The sequence below is a fragment of the Chelonia mydas genome, chromosome 16, assembly GCF_015237465.2.
Source record: "Chelonia mydas isolate rCheMyd1 chromosome 16, rCheMyd1.pri.v2, whole genome shotgun sequence".
NCBI lineage: Eukaryota > Metazoa > Chordata > Testudines > Cheloniidae > Chelonia > Chelonia mydas.
Genome location: NC_057857.1, coordinates 5,351,448 through 5,371,080, shown reverse-complemented (window position 1 = coordinate 5,371,080; position 19,633 = coordinate 5,351,448). Strand labels below are relative to the sequence as shown.

At 55.8% G+C, this 19,633-nt stretch overlaps 1 protein-coding gene across 4 annotated transcripts in view; it reads right to left on the bottom strand.

Moving 5' to 3' along the window:
- The window catches only part of ABCA2 (ATP binding cassette subfamily A member 2), a 138,316-nt gene that overhangs the window by 82,446 nt on the left and 36,237 nt on the right, over positions 1-19,633 (bottom strand). The window lies entirely within an intron of this gene.

The following is a 19,633-nucleotide window of genomic DNA, read 5'->3' as shown; positions in this document are numbered from 1 at the left end:
ATCAGCACAGTTTTTGCTCAGTTTCTTGGGAGCCAAACTCTGCTCCGTTACCCCCATTTACTGAGATCGCTCCCCAGTGCGCACACTCCCAGTGGGACCCACTGACTTCCCTGGACCAACAGCAGCTGGGGAGCAGGAGACGAGACACAAGCCAAGCGTCTCAACGCCAGGGCATCCTGGCGTACACACGTGCAGGCAAGCAGCTCAGCACGGCAGCTTAGGGGAGCAGGGCCCAGACCCTCAGAAGCATTTAGGACAGGGGTGGGCAAACTACGGCCTGTGGGCCGCATCGGGCCCACCAGCCATTTGAATCCGTCCCTCCAGCTCCAGCTGGGGAGTGGGGTCTGGCGCCCACCCTGCTCCGGCGCTGCAGCTGGGGAGCAGGGTCAGGGGCTGCTCCTAGCAGCTCCCAAAAGCAGCAGCATGTCCTACCTCTATGCATAGGGGCAGCCAGGGAGCTCTGCTCCGCACGCTGCCGCTGCCCCTGCAGCTCCCATTTGCTGGGAATCTCGGCCAATGGGAGAAGTAAGGGTAGCGCCTGCGGACGGGGCAGTGCACAGCAGAGCCGCCTGGCCGCGCCTCCACATAGGAGCTGGAGAAGGACATGCCGCTGCTTCTGGGAGCTGCTTGAGGTAAGCGCCACCCGGAGCCTGTACCCCTGAGCCACCCTCCGCACCCCAACCCCCTGCCCCAGCCCTGATCCCCCTCCTGCCCGCCGAACCCCTCGGTCCCAGCCCTGATTTAGGATAATGAAACCAATGGGAGTTAGGTACCTAAATACTTTTGAGGATCTGGACCTAGGTGCCTTTCACCTGCTGGATGGACACCAGACATCAAATCCATCTTGGATCACAAGTGACATGAATTTGGGTGATCTCAGCCTAGTGTCTGTGGATATTCATCAGCATCCTAACACCTGCCCACCACCCACCGCGAGAACTGGAGTAGCAGAGAGGCTGTGGGCCAGGATTGAGGGACACCAGCAGAGATGGTGGGGGGCAGGGCTGGGATAGCAGGGGGGCTGCAAGTGAGAATTGAGGGGCAGAGCTATGCGTGGGAAGAGCGGTGGAGGGGGAGAATAAAACTGAGGGAGGATCTGGCTGCTGGGTCACGGTGGAGTGACTGCAGGGAGATGATGGGGGAGGCTGCCAGAGAGTTTGGTGCATGGGATGAAGCGCAGGGGAGGGGGGCTGTAGGAGGGTGAGACTGGGGGCCAGCAGGGTCCAGTAGCACAGACAAAGCTGAGAAGTGGGTGAAACTGGGGTGTTTGCTGCTGACAAGAGTCTCTCTTGAAAGCCTAGTGCTATCAGCTCCCCGCAAAGGCTCAAGTGTCAAGTGCTGGGGCTATTGATCTCAGGGCCTGAGAGACCAGAGGCCTGCCCTGGCACGGGGCTTCCCCCAGAGGGGATGGAGGGAGCAGCCCCCCACAGGGTACTGTGGCTGGAGGAGCCGTGGCCCTGCCGGCCGTGGCTCAGCAAGGAGGGCTGACGCAGGGAGTCACACAGCAGCGTGTCAGCATTTCTCCTGGCAACTGCGCCCCGGTGCCTGCCCGGTGGAGCAATCAACGCCGTGCGGCAGGCGCTAATCTCATCAGCGCACAGGAGTGGAAGTTAAACAGCAGCAGAGACTGGGCAGCACCTCAGAACCCGTCCGCCAGATCCAATGCGGCGACAAATCCAGAGGCACTGGGCTGGGCATGGGGAAAGGAGCCCCAGCCCAGGGCAGCCTTGTTGGGCCCGGGTTACCGGTGGCCTGTATGGAAGGAACTGAGGGCAGATCCTAGTGGTCAGGTGTGTGCATGGGAACATGTGTGAAAACATAGGTGCACCTGAATCCAAGCAATGACGCACAAGCGTGGGGGGGTGGGGGGTGTTTCAGGCAAGCACCTTGGTGTATGATTCACCACAGGTCCAAGTGTGCGTGCACCTCCACGTGGAAACAAAGCGGGATCTGCATGCACAGGCACGGCTCCACAGGGGGACAATGGAAAGCCATGCCAGCCAGCCGGGGCCCGGGTTTCGCTGATTGGCCAACTCGTGACTGGCTTCCTGCAGATGAGTCAGCCTCAGACAGGAACTGCTGGGGGAGACAGAACAGCACCTGCAGCTTGGGGAGCGTTTCCATCAGCTCCCTGCATGCACTTGGGCTGCACGGAGGTGAGCCAGCTCTGTCCATCCCCCAGCAGGCTTCTGGGGACACTGTGTTTCTCTCCACTCCCCCAACCCCGGCGAGCTGCAGCAGGTGAAGCTGTGCCATGCCTTTGGAGCCGATTCTGCCCAGAAGCTTTGCCAGTCAGTGCTGGATGGACGCAGCATTCACAGCGCTGACATGGGATCCAGCCAGTCAGAAGCTCTCATTTCCTTCCTCCCCTTCCCACAAATGCTTCGTGCCCATGTGCACGCAGCGTGAACCATGGGCTAAGTAGTTAGTGCCCAGACCCGGCTGGCTGGAGCCCTGGTTCCATCTGTGGTGCTCACACAAAGCCTGGCCTTCTCAGCTCCGTGCCTCAGTTTCCCCCTCTGCAATGGGGAGAAGGATGTTACCTATCAGGCAGGGAAGGCAGAGGGCTATGGAGTCCATGGATGGGAGGTGGCACAGAAAAGCAAAGGAGCCTAGTCCAGAGAGGGAATCGAGGTACAGAAAGGCAGAGCGAGGGGCTGCAGGTCACGTGGTGAGCGAGGGGGCGTGGCTAGGAGTGTGCTTCCTAGGGCGGGTAGCCAGACACTATGGCCACGGTGGCTCAGGCCAGCCGGCTGAGCACGTGGGTAGCCAGCCTGAGCCAAAATGCGATCCTTAGCACACTCGCTCGAACACGTCCATCTTCCTGTGCTAGGGAGCACCTTCCCAGCTGCAGCAGAGACACACCCAGTGTCCGAGCTGGGCATGAAACGCGGGAGCCCTGACCCCAAGTTTCCTGGTCTCACCACTAGGCTGGAATCAGAGAATGGCAAGAGAATCATCTCAAATACACAGGTTCCCCGGTACGGTGCGTTCCCATAATAACAAATGGCTAAGATTTCCCATGGCTGGAGGCTCGGATCGGGGTGTCCGAACCCTATAGACAGCTGGCAAAATCTCAGCTGGCTCTTCAAACCCAACTTGTTCTCATCACTTGTGACCTGAACTGGTGGGTCTCAGCCTCTTCCCACAGACCATCCAGCCATGTCTCCATGCCCACCCCGGCTGCACTGTGATCTTGGCTGTCAGCACGGGTATCACGGCAGCATTCTGCTGTGCCAGGCCAGCACTGACCAAAGGGACTGAGACACGGCCAGCTCTCAGGGGCACAGAGAAGCTCAGGGGGGCTGCATTTCCTGGGGTTCTCTCAGGGTGGGCAAATGAGCTCTATAAAGCAGTATCTGCTCTCCCCATCTGCCCCTCAACCGCCTCGCTAGTCACGGGCGAATTTCTGACCAGCATTATGGTACAAGGGAGCCCTGGGAAGGGGGTCTGAAGGCTCACAGGGGCCAGGCCTTACAGAGCCATTTGGGGGGGTCCAGGCGTGAGGGGTGGCCACAAAGGTGGCTGTGGGGGGAGCCGACCATGGGGAGGGTGAGGCTGGCACGAGGAGAAAAGAGCGGAGAAGCAGGGAGAGCAGAGGGGGAAATCAGAGAACTAGACGAGTGAGCTTGCCGTGGTGGAAAATGGGGACCAGCCCCCATGCCCGCTGGGGCCCGCTGGCTGTGAAATACAGAGAAGGGTCAGACCTGAATGGCTGGTATCGCCCCCCTCCCCGGCTGGGTGTCTAGCACAAGCCACTTTCCATCCTCCAGCCTTGGAAACTCCAGCGGCTCCAGCATGCCACCTGGCACCCTCCACCTCAACTCACCCCCAGCAGCGCCCCCTACTGGGTCACCAGCACCCCGGCTTTTCCAGGGAAGTCTCCCATCATAGCACTGCCCAGCCTGGCCCGGCCCAGTGTGCAAGACGAGCCAGCATCACAGCGAGCCCAATCGGCAGCAGGCAGCTGCCGCCCCCGGGGCCAGACCCGAGCCGCGCGGCCGCTAATTGGGTTAAATACGCCGGGTGTGCTCGCTGCAAAGGGCGGCTGCTGTTACGTAATCCAGGCCCTCTCGGCCCTTTCGTTTCGTGTGCTGATAAGCACCAGCACTGGAGATGTTCTGACAGGTCCCATGCTGCAGGCTGAGAAACCGAGGCCCCCCCACAGCAGCTCTCCCTCGAGGCAAAGCCCAGAAACCCAGCGGAAAGGCCGACACAGCATCTGGACTTGGAGATCAGGATGGGTGAAGGCTGCATGTGATGCCCAGAGCTGGCGTGCTCTCCTAGGACATTCATCTGCTTCCACCGCCTGGCACTGAGGACACATAGCCCCTCCCCAGGCCCAGTGTCCTGTTGCCGTAGGGAGCGCAGGTAGGGTACACCTAGGGGGGGCCTCCCACAGAGGGTACGGAGGGGTCGACGGGGACTATTATGAGACCACGCGACTTTGCATCAAAGTACCCAGCCTTCCTTTTTAAATCAAAGACTAGATGTTTTTCTAACACAGGGATTCTCAGCCTCTCTCTTTCTGAGGCCGACCCCAACATGCTATAAAAAAACCCCACAGCCCAGCTGTGCCGCAACTGGTCTTCTGCATATAGAAGCCAGGGCAATTGCCTAGGGCCCCTTGCCACAGGGGCCCCCACGAAGCTATGTTGCTCAGACTTCAGGTCTCTGCACTGGGCCCCAGTGAGTCTAACACTGGCCCTACTTGGCGGGCCCCCTGTAACCTGCTCGTGGCCCCCTAGGGTGCCTCAGACCCCTGGTTGAGAACCACTGTTCTAAAGGATCCACTCCAGAAATTATCTGGCGGCCGTTCTCTTGCCTGCATTACGCAGGTCAGACTCGATCACAGTGGTCCCTTCTGGCCCTTGAATATATGAATCCTGATGCTCAAACCATCACAGACACCATAACGAACCCACAGACCCCAGCAAGCTCCCAGCTGTCACCACCCTGCTCCCCGGCAGGCATGGGCCTCCCAGAGACAGCGGGGATGGAACTGGCACCCCCTACTCCAAAACACAGGCCACAGTGGCACAGCTTTAAGAACTAGGGTGGCTCTACCTGGCAGCAGAGGGAGACACTCCTCAGGTGGGGTGAAGCTGGGAGATGCTGGCGCCAGGTGAAAGTGATCCACACAATCACTTATGTTCCTTCCTGTTTCTTACTCCCATGAAAGTCACTTTACTCACCTATTATCTGTATCATGGTAGAACCTAGGAGCCCTAACCATGGAGCAGGGCCCCCACCGTGCTAGGCACTGTACAGACACAGACCAAAGAGCTGACAACCTCAGTCCAATTGAAGGTGAGATTGGTTTATTGGATTGAGATTTAACCACCTCTTGGGCTAGAGGGAAAAATTTCTATTAGTCCCAATACTGACAGCTAAAGCACACCTGAGTACGTGTCTTTCTCCCTTTGGCCTTGTTTTCTCCCATAACAGAAAATCGCACACAGCAACTGGCTCATTCCCATTCTCAGGCTGTGTTAAAGCTGCATTCACACCCTTCGCAGCTGCCTGGCAGGACGTGGTTGTAAAGATGACAGCGAAGAGCTTTGCCTTGCTTTTCCACAGCCCGGGGCAGAGGTCAGCACCAGCCGTGCTCAGGTCCCCAGGGTTTCCCAACTCAGACAAGCCTTGACTGGCCATCCTGGGGTGGGGGGCTGATTAGCCATAGCCCTGCCCCCATTTACACCAGTGCAATCCTGGCCATTTTGCAATCTGGTAACATTCACAACAAATCCAGCCCCAGAGACTGTGACCATTTGGGGGAATCTGACTGCACTTATCGATCTGGGTTGATCCTATGAATTTGTGACTAGGAAAACTGCGGTCTCATCGAATGTCTCCTTGTAAGTGTGGAATCCAGCAGAGACTGGCAGGGACAATGGAGAGCAGTTAACCTGAATGACCTTAAAGCCACAGCAGGGGGAAATTAAGGGGGTTGGATGAAGCCAGGAGAACCAGTTTTCTCCAACTCTCCACAGGGGGCTGGTGTTTGGACAAAGGGCAATTCTCAAAGCAGGCCAAAGAGGCAAAGGCTATGTCTACACTATAGGGATTCTAGCTACAGCGCTTAGCTATGCCAACATAGCCCCGTAGACATGGCCTACGGCAACAGAAGGGGTTTTCTGTTGATTTAGGAACCCCAACTCCCTGAGCAGCAGTGGCCAGAGCGATGGAAGAGTGCTTCCATCAACCTAACTGCGTGTGCACCAGGGGTGAGGTTCGTATAGCTCTGGCACTCAGGGGTGTGGATTTTCCTTAGCTATGGTGACCTACATGTTAAACGAAGGCAAGACCAGAGGTGGCTAAGCTGGGTTTAGAAAGGACTCCCTGGGGAAGGCTTTGCAGAGAGACAGGGCAGCAGAGGGGAAGAGATGGACTAGCTTTCATAGCAGAATGGATGGGTCAGTTTAGCTGCTGGAAAGTCAGAGAAAGCAAGCAGATTGAGAGAGAGCATCTTACAGTTCAAAAGTCAGGCCACGAGCTGCAGCAGGACAATCCCCCAGGTCTCAGACTCCAGCCCAAAATGCTTCAGAGTGGTGAGGAAACTGAGGCAGGGTTCTTTCCCATTGTACTGATCTGGGCGTTTCTTGTGCCACACAGAGGAGTGGTGTTAGCATCCTGGGCAACATCTGCCTGTGTGTTATCCCTTGAGGAGCTCCCCTGGGGGCCCAGAGCAGGCACCTGCTGGGGTGCAGGGAGAGGTGAGTTTAAGCTACAGGAGAGTTGGAGGGGGGTGGGGGGCAGCCCTGGTCCCAGGGGCTGGGCAGTTGGGCCATGTCTCAGCTGTCAGGAGGGGCTGCTGGACAGAGGGTCGGCTCCCAGCGTGCGCGCACATGAACCCCAAGCCAGGACAATGCCTGGACTCGGTTCACACTCCTAAGCTTAAAGCACACGAGGAGTCAGCATTTAGCTCCTCTCACACCTGCCTGGCACGTGGCCAATGGGGGAGCTCACCAGACCTGTGACAGAGCCCCAGGCAGGACGAGCAGGGGGCTGCAGGTTTGGATTTAAGGGCAGCAGCAGAGCTGCATTGCGGGGGATCCCAGAACGGGCAGAGCGGGGCATGCAGGGCGGAAGCAGCCCCTTCCTGCAGGATTCTCACTGAGCCCCACTTTTATAAGCAACAAGGGAATTTGTCTTGCCTTTAAGAAGTGCGGGTTAGCGATCGGGTCAGTTACAGCAGGGACGGGGTGCCACACGCACAGACCCCGCTAGAGGCCATGCACTGCAGGGGACAGGGAGAGGCACGCACACACACACACACACACACACACACACACACACACCACACCCCCTCAACAACGCATGCTTTCCTCGCCACTCCCCAGTGCTCCTCTCGGCAGCGCTGCATCCTCCCAGGCAGCTGTCCGGAAACCCCAAATCCTCAAGGGTTTCTGCCAGCCAGGCTCCCTCTCATCCTGGCAGGGGCATAGCTCCCCTGCACATGGGCCTGTCCCGGCCTCTGCGGATTGGTGTCACACAATAAGCCCTCCCCACCCCAGCACGCCAACTGGGAGCTAATCCTGCCTGCTCCTTCCAGCCTGCTGCATGCGAGGGGCCGAGATAGCTCTCCGCCCTGATGCCCCAGATTATTTTTGGTCCAAATTTGCAATTCAGATCCTCCCTTGAAACAAGTTCCGCTCCCAGGCCCTGGTCACATTAACTCAGCCTCATGGGGGCCTCCTGGAGCTGTCATACCACAGCAAGGAGCTTCCCACGAGCGTTCCTGTAGGAGGCATGGCAATGCCAGGCTGCCCTGGAACCCTTTATTCAACCCCTTGGTGCCAGCTTAAGGCCTTCTCATGCCTTCTAACTCTGCTGTTCTTCTCAGTGGGATTCATCCCAGCTCTGCCCAGCCCCCTCACAGCCTCCCCCATTCACACCTACTACCACCTTGCAGGTTTCACCACATTCTTTGTTTCCTCTTCTAGTTTCCTACTGATTCTTCCCTCTCCTAGCTCTTACCTATACACAAAAGCTGCCCTTGTTTAAAGCAGTTTAAAACCCAATGCAGATAAACCAGTACAAAGCCTCGTGAGGACATCCTCATATCAGTTTTTAACTGGTCACAGTGATTTGCAGGTGCAAGCTAAAGCCACAAGAGCCAGGATTAAACCCATTAACTGCGCCAGGACTTAGTAACAAGGAGTTCAGGTTGCTGAATGTGACCTTTTGGAAAGGCGCCAGGCTACACTCACACACCCGAAAACCAGGCACTTCTGAGTTCCCACGCACTGTCAAGCCAGCCTGTGAGTACCAAGCTCAGGGCAGTCAGCGAAGAAGCAGGGCACAAACCCCAAACTGCCTGAGTTTCACCAACCAAGTATCAAGTGTGAACTCCTCAGGCATAACAGCCTTAATAGGGAGTCACAGACAGTCCCGTTGGGCACTCTGTCTTGCCACCCAGGTAAGCCTGCCTTTGTGATAGGTGGTCCCTTACACCAGAGATCACAGCAATATTCAGGTAGCTCCCAGTCCCAAGGACCAGTCACTTACCTCAGGGCAACTGCACCTTAGATCTTACACCAAAGAAAACACTTGTAGCCAATCCTATAATAAAATATCTAAAGATTTATTAACTAGGAAAAGGAAACGAGAGTTATTCACAAGGTCAAAGCTGGTAAACAGAAACACACAAGTGAGTTCCAATCTTAAGTTTCAAAAGGTAACAGAAGCTTCTCTAATCAGCAAGCTCTACATGTCCTTTAGGGCTAACCCAGGCTAAGCATTGAGGATCTTTTCCCTGTTGTGACATTATGAGTGTAATAGAATATCTCATTGAAAGGTGACAGGGCCAGAAAGAGTTAATTAACTCACAGACTGGCCTGACCCTTGGTGGAACTTTACAAGACTGTTTAGGAAGAGATGTAAATGAATAGAGCTTTGAAATGCAAGCCTCCTTTGTTAGAGATAAAAGAAAGAAAAGGAGGACTTGTGGCACCTTAGAGACTAACAAATTTATTTGAGCAAAAGCTTTCGTGAGCTACAGCTCACAAAGTCATCGGATGCAAGTAGATGTTTGCTGACATCACAAGACCTGAGCAAACAAGTCTTGTCTATTGCTATAGCTTTGATACAAAGATCAAAAAACATTTAGGAAGAAACTTGAGTGAAATCGTATTATTGTCTATGTCTCTTTGAAGGCTGTGATAACCTGTATCTGAACTGTTTAATGGATAAATTATCCCCTGTGCTAATTGCCAGGATGTTTGGAAGAAGGAAAGTTAAGTCTATTGTTTTCTCAGGGCAAAAGGCTGCAGGAAATGTATAAAAACCCTGGGACACGATCCTTCTTCATCTCAGATCTGCTTTGGGTTTCAAGAGGGGGAAAGCTTAAGCCATAAGGATTGAGATCCCCAGTCACTGACTGGAGTCACCCTGAACATGAACATTGGACTATAACCTCTGGCCTATTTCTAAAAGGACTTTTGGCCACTACAAACTCATCTCTGCTATGTAGCTGAACTTCAAGAATTGAACTCAAGTCTCTATGTATATTGATCTTTTAACCAACACGCTCGCTTTTCTTTTTTAATAAATTTTAGTTTAGTTAATAAGAATTGACTGTAAGCATGTGTTTGGGGTAAGATCTAAGTTATTATTTGACCTGGGTCTGGAGCTTGGTCCTTTGGGGTCAGGAGAACCTTGTCTTTTATATGATGAAATAAGATTTTCAGAATTTATCATCATGTGTTTGACATGTGTGTCTGGGTGGAGGCCTGAGGCTGGGTACTACAGAAGCTGTTTTGGGCTGGCTGGGTAAATCTAAGTATTGGAACATCCACCAGCCTTTGGGGTTTGTTTGTCCCATTCTGTTTGCAGTTCACCCTAATTGAGTGACCTCAGCTGGCTCCCAGGGCAGCACTGTCACACCTGTGCCTAGTAATCCTGGCCTCCCAGAATCCAAGCAGCACAAAGGTACAGTTCCTCCTTCTTAGGGGATTTTATGCCCCTCTCCCCCTCTTTGAGCTGTAAACTCAGCTGATGGAGGAATTCACTTGCAAGACTCATCTTGCGGGGAGCGGCCAACAGAGTCTTTTGTCCTCTTTGATGTTCCATTCTAGTCCATCTGGTGTGAACAGGTCTTCCCGGCCAGGCAGGACAGAACACCATGGGTTGGAGATCAGCACTTCACCCTCTCCTGTCCTGCGATTTACAGAGTCACAGAGGCTCACAATACACCTGCTCACATATTACCTTGCAGGACGGAGCAACGGGACACAGATGTTGGAAGTGAGATGAATGCAGCAGCACTCCATATAGTCTAAACATGCTTGTCCCATTCTAACACCTGGTTTAACAATCCTACCGCCCAGGTGACCCAGACTGACTCCAGCTAGGTGTTTGTCAGTGTTCAGTGGAGGCCTCGGACGTTGGCCTGAGTTGGCACCTGGCCTGCCAGCGTCGGCACCTGGCCTGCCAGCATCACACACGCCACCCCCCCAACGCAGCAGTTTAAACAGCAAGTGGCTCTCAACCAAGCTGCAGCAGAGCTGCTGTGCCACTAAAATGCCAGGGCAGCCACACAGGGGATCGATTGCACCAGCTCAGCGAAGCAGGTTTGACCTCCGGCAAACCAGCGAAACCTTGGGTGTAGACCAGGCCTAAGACACAAACACACCCACAGCTTCCCTCCCTGTCAGTTCAGCTCTGTCTGATTTCTGGCATTCCCCCAGAGACCCTCTAAAAGGAGGAACCGGGCAGGGGTCACTGGTATTAACTACACCCGGGCAGGCCAGGAGGCCAAGGACAGATTAGCACAGAGGGGCTGGGAAGGGGATGGGACATTTCGTTAAACAAGAGTGACTGAAACCGTCCCCCTCCAAACCAGCTGCTCCCAAACTCTCCACCACAAGGGCGGCATCAGCAATTTATCCGGAGCCCAAGGGCTGTCCCCATCTTTTTCGAGATGACCTGAAAAGGGGAAACCAGGGGAGCCTGCCCTTCTCTGCTTCTCTGACACACTAAGAGCGATGGATGGCGTTGGTCTGCCCCGGCTGCCTGTCACTAAAGGACCTGTCACCCCCTTTCTGCTGGAGCACTGTTTGGAGACTGACTCTCAGCTCAGAATTGAAGGGGGGCGGGGGGCAGGGTCTGAGTCTTTATCCAGCAGAGCTTTGCTCCAGGACGTCTCACTCAATAGGTGCTTATCGAGGAATGAAGAGCTTTTAAAAGTCTGAGTAAGAGTCACCCTGGCCCCCTGCCGTCTCTTGCTCAGTGCCTGCATATCTGTGCCCTCCAGTGACCTACAGACTCTCCGCTCCCCAGCCATCCCAAGGGCCAGCACAGGAGACGGTCCCATGGCAGATGCATGCCGGCGCTGGGTTGGTGCCTTCTTAGCTGACTCTAGCCCCACGGGCTTTGCCCTTTTGGAAAGGAGTGACTCGCACCTTCTGCTTCGCCCCTCATTTCATCTCCCCCACCCATGGGTTCTGTTCCTTACTGCCCGCGTCCCCCTGGGCTCTCCCTCTCCTGGGGGCGGGGGCAGCTAGCAGCTTCACTCCCACTAGTGGCTCTGACCCCCCTGGGTGGGTCCCCCTGGGTGGTTCCCCCTTCCTCTCTGCAGCAGCAGCTGCGCTGTCTCCACGTTTCCAGCTGCTCTCACGGGGCACCTGGGGACCTTTGAGGTGAAGATGCTGACGGCTGGCAGCGTGGAGGAGCCTGCACCGTGAAGCCGGCCAGCTCTCCGCACACCAGGCTTTGGGAACCACCTGCTCACAGGAAAAGGAGGCATGCAAAATTAAACCAACGGGCAGCCATCCAGCAGGGGGTGACTGATAATGAGGGTGATGGGCACCTCCTGGGGCATGGAACAGACAGAGGGAAAGAGCAAGGAAAGCACAAGGACCAGAGAAGCTGCCTAGTGGGTAAGCACTAGACTAGGACTCAGGAGACCTGGGTTAAGAGTCCCAGCTCTGCCCAGGATCTCTTCCCCTCTCTGCACCTCTGTGACCATCCTGCCTTTGTCTAGCCCCGTTAGATTGTAAACTCCTGGGGACAGGGACTGCACCTGCGCAGTGCCCACCATGAGGGGGCCCTGATCTCAGCTGGGGTCTCCTGGAGCTACTGCAATCCCAGGGATGAGGACGGGGGGGCTAAGGGAATCCGGCACAGAGGACACCAGGCCCAGGCCCCCGCAGGCTGAGCTCTTTGGTGGGGAGGAGCCTGGACCTGTTCCCAGCAGAGAAGTGACTCACTGAAGCGACTGACAGTGCAAAGAAAAGGGCTGGGTGGGGGTGGGGAACGGTTTCGAAGCCAGTAATTCCCCAGCTGTTTGGTGCTGCAGCTAATAACCAGAAGTGCTGCAGAGGCCAAGAATATCACCAGGCCCTGCCCCTGCCCAGGGAATTCCCAGCAGCGTGGGAAATCGCACTAATCCCCAGGAGCCACTGACCCCAATAGCATATGGAGGGCAGATGCCGCAGAGAGGGCTGGGGTTGGGTGTGAACGCCCACCCAGGTCCCTCCCAAACCCACCCACTGCTTCCCGGGACCTTCAACCACCCAGCCAGCCAGAGCCCACAGGGCCGGCCCTCGTCCTAGAAAGAGTTACTGCTGCTAAGCAGGGCCCAGGAGCCCAGTCACGGACCCGGGTAGGCCTTGAACCGGACAGTCCCCCACTAGCAGTGCCGGGTATAAAAACACCCCGACTCTCTCAGGCTCAGTGGTCTCTGGTCACCTCCTCTGGCCCGGGGGGGATGTCAGGGAGGCTGCGTGACCCACTCCTGCCAGCCATCGCCGCCTCGCTGCGCGTGCCCTAGACGGAGCGTGCTGCGGCTCGTTGGCACACCGTGCCCCACACACAGTACCAGATGGCGGCACTGGCTGGAGCGGAGCATGCAGCAGCCATCACCCCGACCCCACGGGCAGGAGGCGGCTGGAGAGGGATTGCGGGCACAGGGCATGGGGAGCAGGAAACCCCCACCAGGCCAAGCCCTAAGGACAAGGCAGCAGTGCTGACATGGGTTCAGGGGGAGGGGAGAACCAGCTGCCCTTCGGGTGCGCTGGGATGGGGAGCGACAGAGGGATTGGGCCACGGGAGAGGGCCCAGGGGACAGTTAGCTCAGAGGCTCCCTGGAGGAAACAAAATAAAACGAAAATGGAGCCCGGGCAGTGGCTAGAGCCTGGCAGCCCAACCTGGACCCAATGGGACCAGACTCCAGGCGTCAGGCATGAAAACAACCAGAGGGGCTCGGGTCGGCTTCGGCTTGGCTGTGATCTAGTTGGGTTAGGTCTGAGCCACGCTCTAGTTTAGCTCAGGGCCCCACTGTCCCATGCGCCACCCAGACGGCGAACCAGGAGCATGGCAGGACAGGGTTGGGTGGAATAAAGCAGAGGCCCCAGCAGGCAGCATGGCAGGTGGGGGGCATAAGGAGGGATTTAAACAGAGCAGGGGATGGTGTTTCAGATTTTGATTTTGCCCTTGGGATTTTAAGCTCAGTCGCCAGCAGTCCAGGCCCAGACTGCTCCATAGGCACAGCCACCCTGCCCAGCGCCTCACGCCCCTGGTGACTCCACGGCGGGGAGCGAGGACACAAATGGGGATGAAGGGGGTGGGGCGGAGGAGAGCAATGCAGAGAGACTGGTCTGGTTGTTCGCTGCAGCAACCTGATTAATACCAACCCCATCAGCACCCACTCACCATGCAGGGGAGAGCCCCTGTGCCACACCCCCCCACTGGGAGGCGGCAGCAGGAGCGTGACACCTCGCCAGAGCTGGCGCCTGCAGGGGTCTTGCTTCCCCAAAGCCCGGATCCACAGGCTGGAGGCTGCACCTCCCTCCTTCTCAATGGGAGCACTGGGAAGGTGCAAAGGGCCCAGACATGCAGCAAGTTGTCCCAGGGGCTGGATTTGGGTTTTCAGAGAGAGGCTCTCCCCGTCCCCTTGTGGGAGAACACAGTCCCAAGCCAGCCACCCACAGGGGAGAAAACCTGGAGAGGGGGGTTGGGGTGAGGGCAGAAAGCCCAGATACCGATGCCCACCTGAAAAAGCAGGTCCCTGGGCTACCCCCACCACCCCCTCTCCTTTACCACTCTCACACACACACACTGCAGCTAGCCAGCCAGCCCACCTTCTCCCTAGTTCCCTGCTAGCCCAGAGAGCCAAACCAGGGCCAATCTCTCTCCCAGGAGCCGGGGCCAACACTGCCCCGGCTGGGACGGGGCTTTAGGAAGACTTCCCGGCTCCAGGGATCATCATGCATTGCCCACCCCTCTTCACGCCTGGCAGCCTTTCCCCTCCAGATCATCTGCACTGGGAAGATCCCAGCCAGGTGGGGACCCTTCAGGGCCATGGCCCGAGAGCCACCTGAAGCACGGTGCACTCTGCCTCTGATCACGGGGCAGCCCAAGCCACCTGATGGGGTCCCAAGTCCTGCCAAGAGCCGACCGCTCCCCAGCCCTTCTCACTGCAGAGACTCCAGCCCCGAGCCATAGAGGGAGCAGAGCAGGACGGCGTCTCCAGCAACTGTGCCTGGTACATCTCTGCCCCCGGGGGGTCCTGGCAGAGGACCCCCTGCGGCAAGAAGTAGATCGGAGCAGGCAGCTCACATGCTGGTGAACTTCTGGCAAGGCTCCGAGCTCTGCACTTGGCCTGTCACATCAGCTGCTTTCCACGCTGTTCCTGTTCGCAGCGTCCCCATGGTGCTACCCTGCTGGAGAGGAGCGTGGGAGACAGCCGCTGTGACAGGCGGCGGGCCGGGCAGGGGGGGCTCCCCTCCACTGTCTCTGCAGATATTTAATTAGCTTTACGCACCCAGCCCTTCCCCGGGGTCCCTTCTCAAATATGGACCATGAGGGGATCCGCTGCCACTGCTCCTCACCTCTCCGTGGGCCTTGGTGTCCCCATTTGTGAAAAGGAGGGTAATTTTATAAATACTTTGCCCATCCAATACCTTGTGAATGAAATAATCCTCAGCCCCTGAAGAGGGGGGGATCACCCCGGTTTTCCAGATGGGGAAACTGAGGCACACAGCAGGGGAGGTACTTGGCCACGGTCACCAAGCACATCAGTGGCAGAGCCCTTAATAGAACCCAGGAGTCCTGGCATCCAGCCATCCTGAACTGCACTTCCTCTCAGAAAGTGACGCTGCCCTCGCTCCTGGCAGGGGGTGGGGATCAGGGTGGTTTCAGTCGTGTCTGCAGAGTGCTTTGGGACAGAAGGGGCAGCGGGCTGCCATGGGGCAGCAGCACGGACGAAGCCAAGACGCCCCCGTTGTGGGAGAACGCCCCATGAAGGGGGGGAAGAGGGAGGAGAAACGCAGCGTGAGGAGTGCCAGACAGCTCCCCACAAGGCATGAGCTCTGCTCTCGGGCCCAGGCTGCAGAATTCTTTCCCATTTCAGCTTTATTGCTGCCGTAGGGTCTCCCTAGTGGGCACCTGGCCTTGCTGACGCCTGCCACCACCCACCCTTCTGCCAGCACAAACCCCCGCGGGCAGGTCCTCTGCCCCCAGCAGGGGCGCACACGGCTGGTGGGGCCTGGCAGCCCTGGGGACGGACGCCTCAGAGAGGCGCAGCAGATGGCAGCGGGACAAGCGTCCTCCTGCCTCTGCTGCCCAGCCTGGAAAGGGCCCTTAGGGACGAGGGAGGAGTTTGGGGACAGATTCCTCTGGGCTGCATGTGGAGCAGCCTTAATCCCTCCAGGGCAGCCACCAAAAGCCCTATGCTGCTCCCTCCCAGGTGCCGGGGTCAGGGGTGAGCCCTTGGTGCGTGGGGTCTGGGGATGGCGAGCTGCACTGCAGCCTGTGATGGGCTGCATTAGATTTAGCCCAGGGCCACATCAGCTCCTGGAGCAGCCCAGAATCCGGAGAGGGCACAAAGATGGCTTAGAGGTGCCCTCTCCCCTAGACTGATCCACCTGGGGACGCAGCACAGAATCAGAGCCTCACTCTCTGCGGCCCATTCAACCCTTGGCATGTTGCTGAAAGCCAGCGTTAGGGGAGGCAAGCACCTGTGTGCTAGGAACGGAGCAGAGACCCACTCGCTCGGCTTTTGCCAAGGCACCGCCGCACGTAGCCAGAGGAGTGAAGCATCCACCCCCTCCGGGACCGCGTTGCTGACTCGGCCAAGATCCACCAAGCCCGGGATTAACGAGGCCCAGGGCGGTGCTGCCCTGGAGGCACCTGCAGGCAGAGAGACGCACGCACGGCAGCCCCACTAGTTCCCACGCAGAGTGAGCTGCGCAAAGCCGCCTTCTGCCAGAGCCAGAGCACGGAGCTACTGGCCCTTCCGAGCCGTGCTGCTCAGGGCCCCAGGCGAGTCTAGCCACACTCAGGGCCCAGAGAGCGAGGGAAGAGGGCACAGGAGCCACCCTAAAGCAGTCCCTCCCCGAGACAAGTGCACAAGTGCAGCAGCACAAGTGAGCGTGACCCAAGTGTGCGTGCTGAGGCAGGAGCCAGTAATGCCCCAGACAGGGGCACTACCCACCAGGCTAGCACAGAGTGGGGCACGGACACATTCACTGCTGACCACCTGCTTGGGACCTTCTGAGTCTGCAAGCACCGCGGCTGGGACCCTAAGGCACCCTGGCGTGCTCCCTGACTGGAACCAGAGGCTCAAGGCGGCAATCCCACACGCCACGTTTCCCTCCTGCCCCAAGAGGGGAGTGCAGAAGGCATTGTCTGAGCAGCCTTAACCCAGTACACCATGCCTTGGCTGCTGCAACCCACTGCGTCGGCTGGCATGCTCTGCACGGGCACCCAGGAGCTGGTCTCACTCTAGTGCCGGACCCACAGCATCTGTACCAGCCCACGCCTGACGGACCCTGACCCGAGCTCCCCTTGCACTCCGACGGAAACGGCCCGTCTCTGCGGAGCTGAGGGGCCCTGGGTTCACGTGTATGTGTCTGGCCATGACTCACTGTGGGGCTGAGACTCATCTAGGGGAGGGAAGCAGCCACGCAGCTCTGACTGCCTCTCTGCTTTAAACAGCCGCCCCCCCATTTTCAGCAGCACGCTAGTACTGGAGCATCTGACACCCCCGAGCAGCGTCCGTCCCCATGCCCCGTCTTGGACGCTGCTTGCTGCTACCCACAGTCCTCTCTGCGGCGGGAGCTGCCCAGAAGAAGGAATCCCAGGCCAGTTAAAGCAGACAAGGTTTATTCATGAAAACAGCTATGACTATACACGCAAACAAACCGGCGGCCGCACAGCTCAAGTCCCAGCTTTAACCGTGTTGACCAGAGACTACACCCTGTTTGGAATGCCACACAGCACGCAGGGGCATCGAGTGACCGACTCTGCCTTGCAGGGAACGGATCGTTACTGTCCCCAGTGCACAGGCCTCACACAGGCAGACACACTGGTCGTCAGATGCACTGATCGCATGAGGCACCATGGATGGAACCCAGGACTGGGACCTCTAGCTCCTACCATATGGGCCTCTGCTACCTGAGCTAGGGGAGAGCTAGCTCCTTTAGGTGCATGTGGTAACAGACCCTTATCCTTCCTGCAGGCCGCTCGCTAGAGGGCAACATTGCACGCACACGTCACAGCACACGGACATTTGGACGGGACAATCAGCCACAGAACTATCAGATCTCAGGGGCCTACACAGGTTAGTTCAGCCCCACCCTCACTTCAGAGAGCAGAGCAGGATCATCATGCTGCAAGGTCCCTGACACCTGGGTTCAAAACTGAAACAGAATCTCACCTACCCCTGGCTCTGGGTCTCTCAGTACAAAGTCCAAACAGGCACAACAGCTGGCCCGGAACACCTGGCACCATGTGGAATGAGGCTAGCAATGCTCCCCTCCCCCAAGCAATGGGGAAACCGCAAACCACCACGGTAATCAATAGCCAAACAAATAAATCACTGTCAAACGCCTAATGCACTCAGGCTGAGAGCACTTTGAGCCAGCGTGTTCTAAAGAGCACAGGAGAGGGCTGGAGGCACCACAAATGACGGCACAATCACCCACAGCCTCTTCTTGGGTCTCCGATTAAAGGTCAGGGTGGCAGCATCCTGGTCAAGCTCCATCTTGGGCAACTCAGGGCTTGTCTACACTTACATTTTATAGCGCTCTACCTTGCTGGCTCAGGGGTGTGAAAAATCACCCCCCGAGCACAGCAAATCTGAGCACTTTAAAGCGCTCGTGTAGAGAGGCTCCGAGCCACACTCCCAGCGCTCGGAGCTAATCCCCTCGCACTGCGAATGCTGCGGCAGGAGCACTCCCACTGCAGCGCTTTGACGTTTCCAGTGTAGCCATGCCCTAAGAAAATAATGCTGCTTTTCCATTCTCTCCAGGGTGGATTGGATTTAAATCACATTGATCAGGATTTAAACCACCAGTCAGGAAGACTCAGTTTAATCATGGATTGCTACATAAAAGTGCATTCTTGTTGGTTGCTATAACCTTAATACATATTCTTCACAACTCCGAGACAGATGTAGGTTTTCATTTTTAGAAGGTTCACACTGTACATTTTTTAAGTGATTTATTTTGAAAACTTTTCAGGTTAGTTTTACAGCTATATCAGAAAACGAATGATTGCTTGGTTATTTCATTTACCAAAGGTAATTGAAGCAGATACTTATGAAGTCACTGTGAGGTGAACTATCTCCAATTCAACAGGTTAATCATTAATATTTGGAGGATTTTCTTGCCATGCTGTATTAGGAGGAGAACATCACCAGACAGACATTTCAATTGTTTTATTTAACTAAAACAACAACATTATGTATTCTGGATTTTTTTCTTCAACAGCAAACATATAATATTTTAACAAAACAAGCATATGAATTTTTGAATTTAGTTAAACATTCACGGTTTTTAAAATCAGGTTTGTTTTTGATAAAATTGTTTTTAACTAAAATAGTTAAATGAAATATTTTTTTAAAAAAGACAAAATTAAAATCGATGATGTCAGCCAGGTCAACACGATGAACTTAAAATATTGGCTTCTGCAGCTAACTCAGTTGTCTTCACCTTCGTTTTCCTGTTTGTTCATAATCTGGAAAAGAAAAAACAGCTCTCCTGCTTTGTCAGGACCCAAACGATTTCTCAATTCAGAATGAATTAGTCCAAAAGAAGAAAATATTCTTTCTACACGGGCAGAAGAAGCTACTGCTGTTAAAAGTGAGATGATCACTTCAGCAGTCTCTGAATCCAAGTGCTGAAGTGACGTCCACCAGTTCACTGGTGTGACTTTAAGATATCATCAGCAAACATGTATTTCTTGAATGGTTCACCCTGAGCTCTGAAGTTTATTACAGTTGGCATTATGGAGGGCTGATTGCTGGATGTCCATGTCACAGCCAACTCCTCTTCTTCAGCAGTTAAGGTTCAACCCTGGTACCGAGTATTGAGAATATCTGCAAGAAAATGAGCTGGAGATAGTGCTTGTGCCATTCGTTTTTTTAAATGCTTGTAATTTAACTCGATCATTAACTCTTTTGAAGATCTCACTCAGTTCCTTCCAAATTTCAACAGCGTCAGCCGTAAAACAGCGGTTTCCCTGCGGTTTGTGCAAGGCGACAGAAACAGGCTTCAGGGTCCTCAGCCTGGGTTCAGCGTGTCTCTTCAGCCCAATGGTGAGCACTTTGGCTGTGACAGTGCCATCTATTTTTTTTTCACGATTTTGTTCACAAACTGTCATCAGATTAGGCCAGCTCTTGATCTAG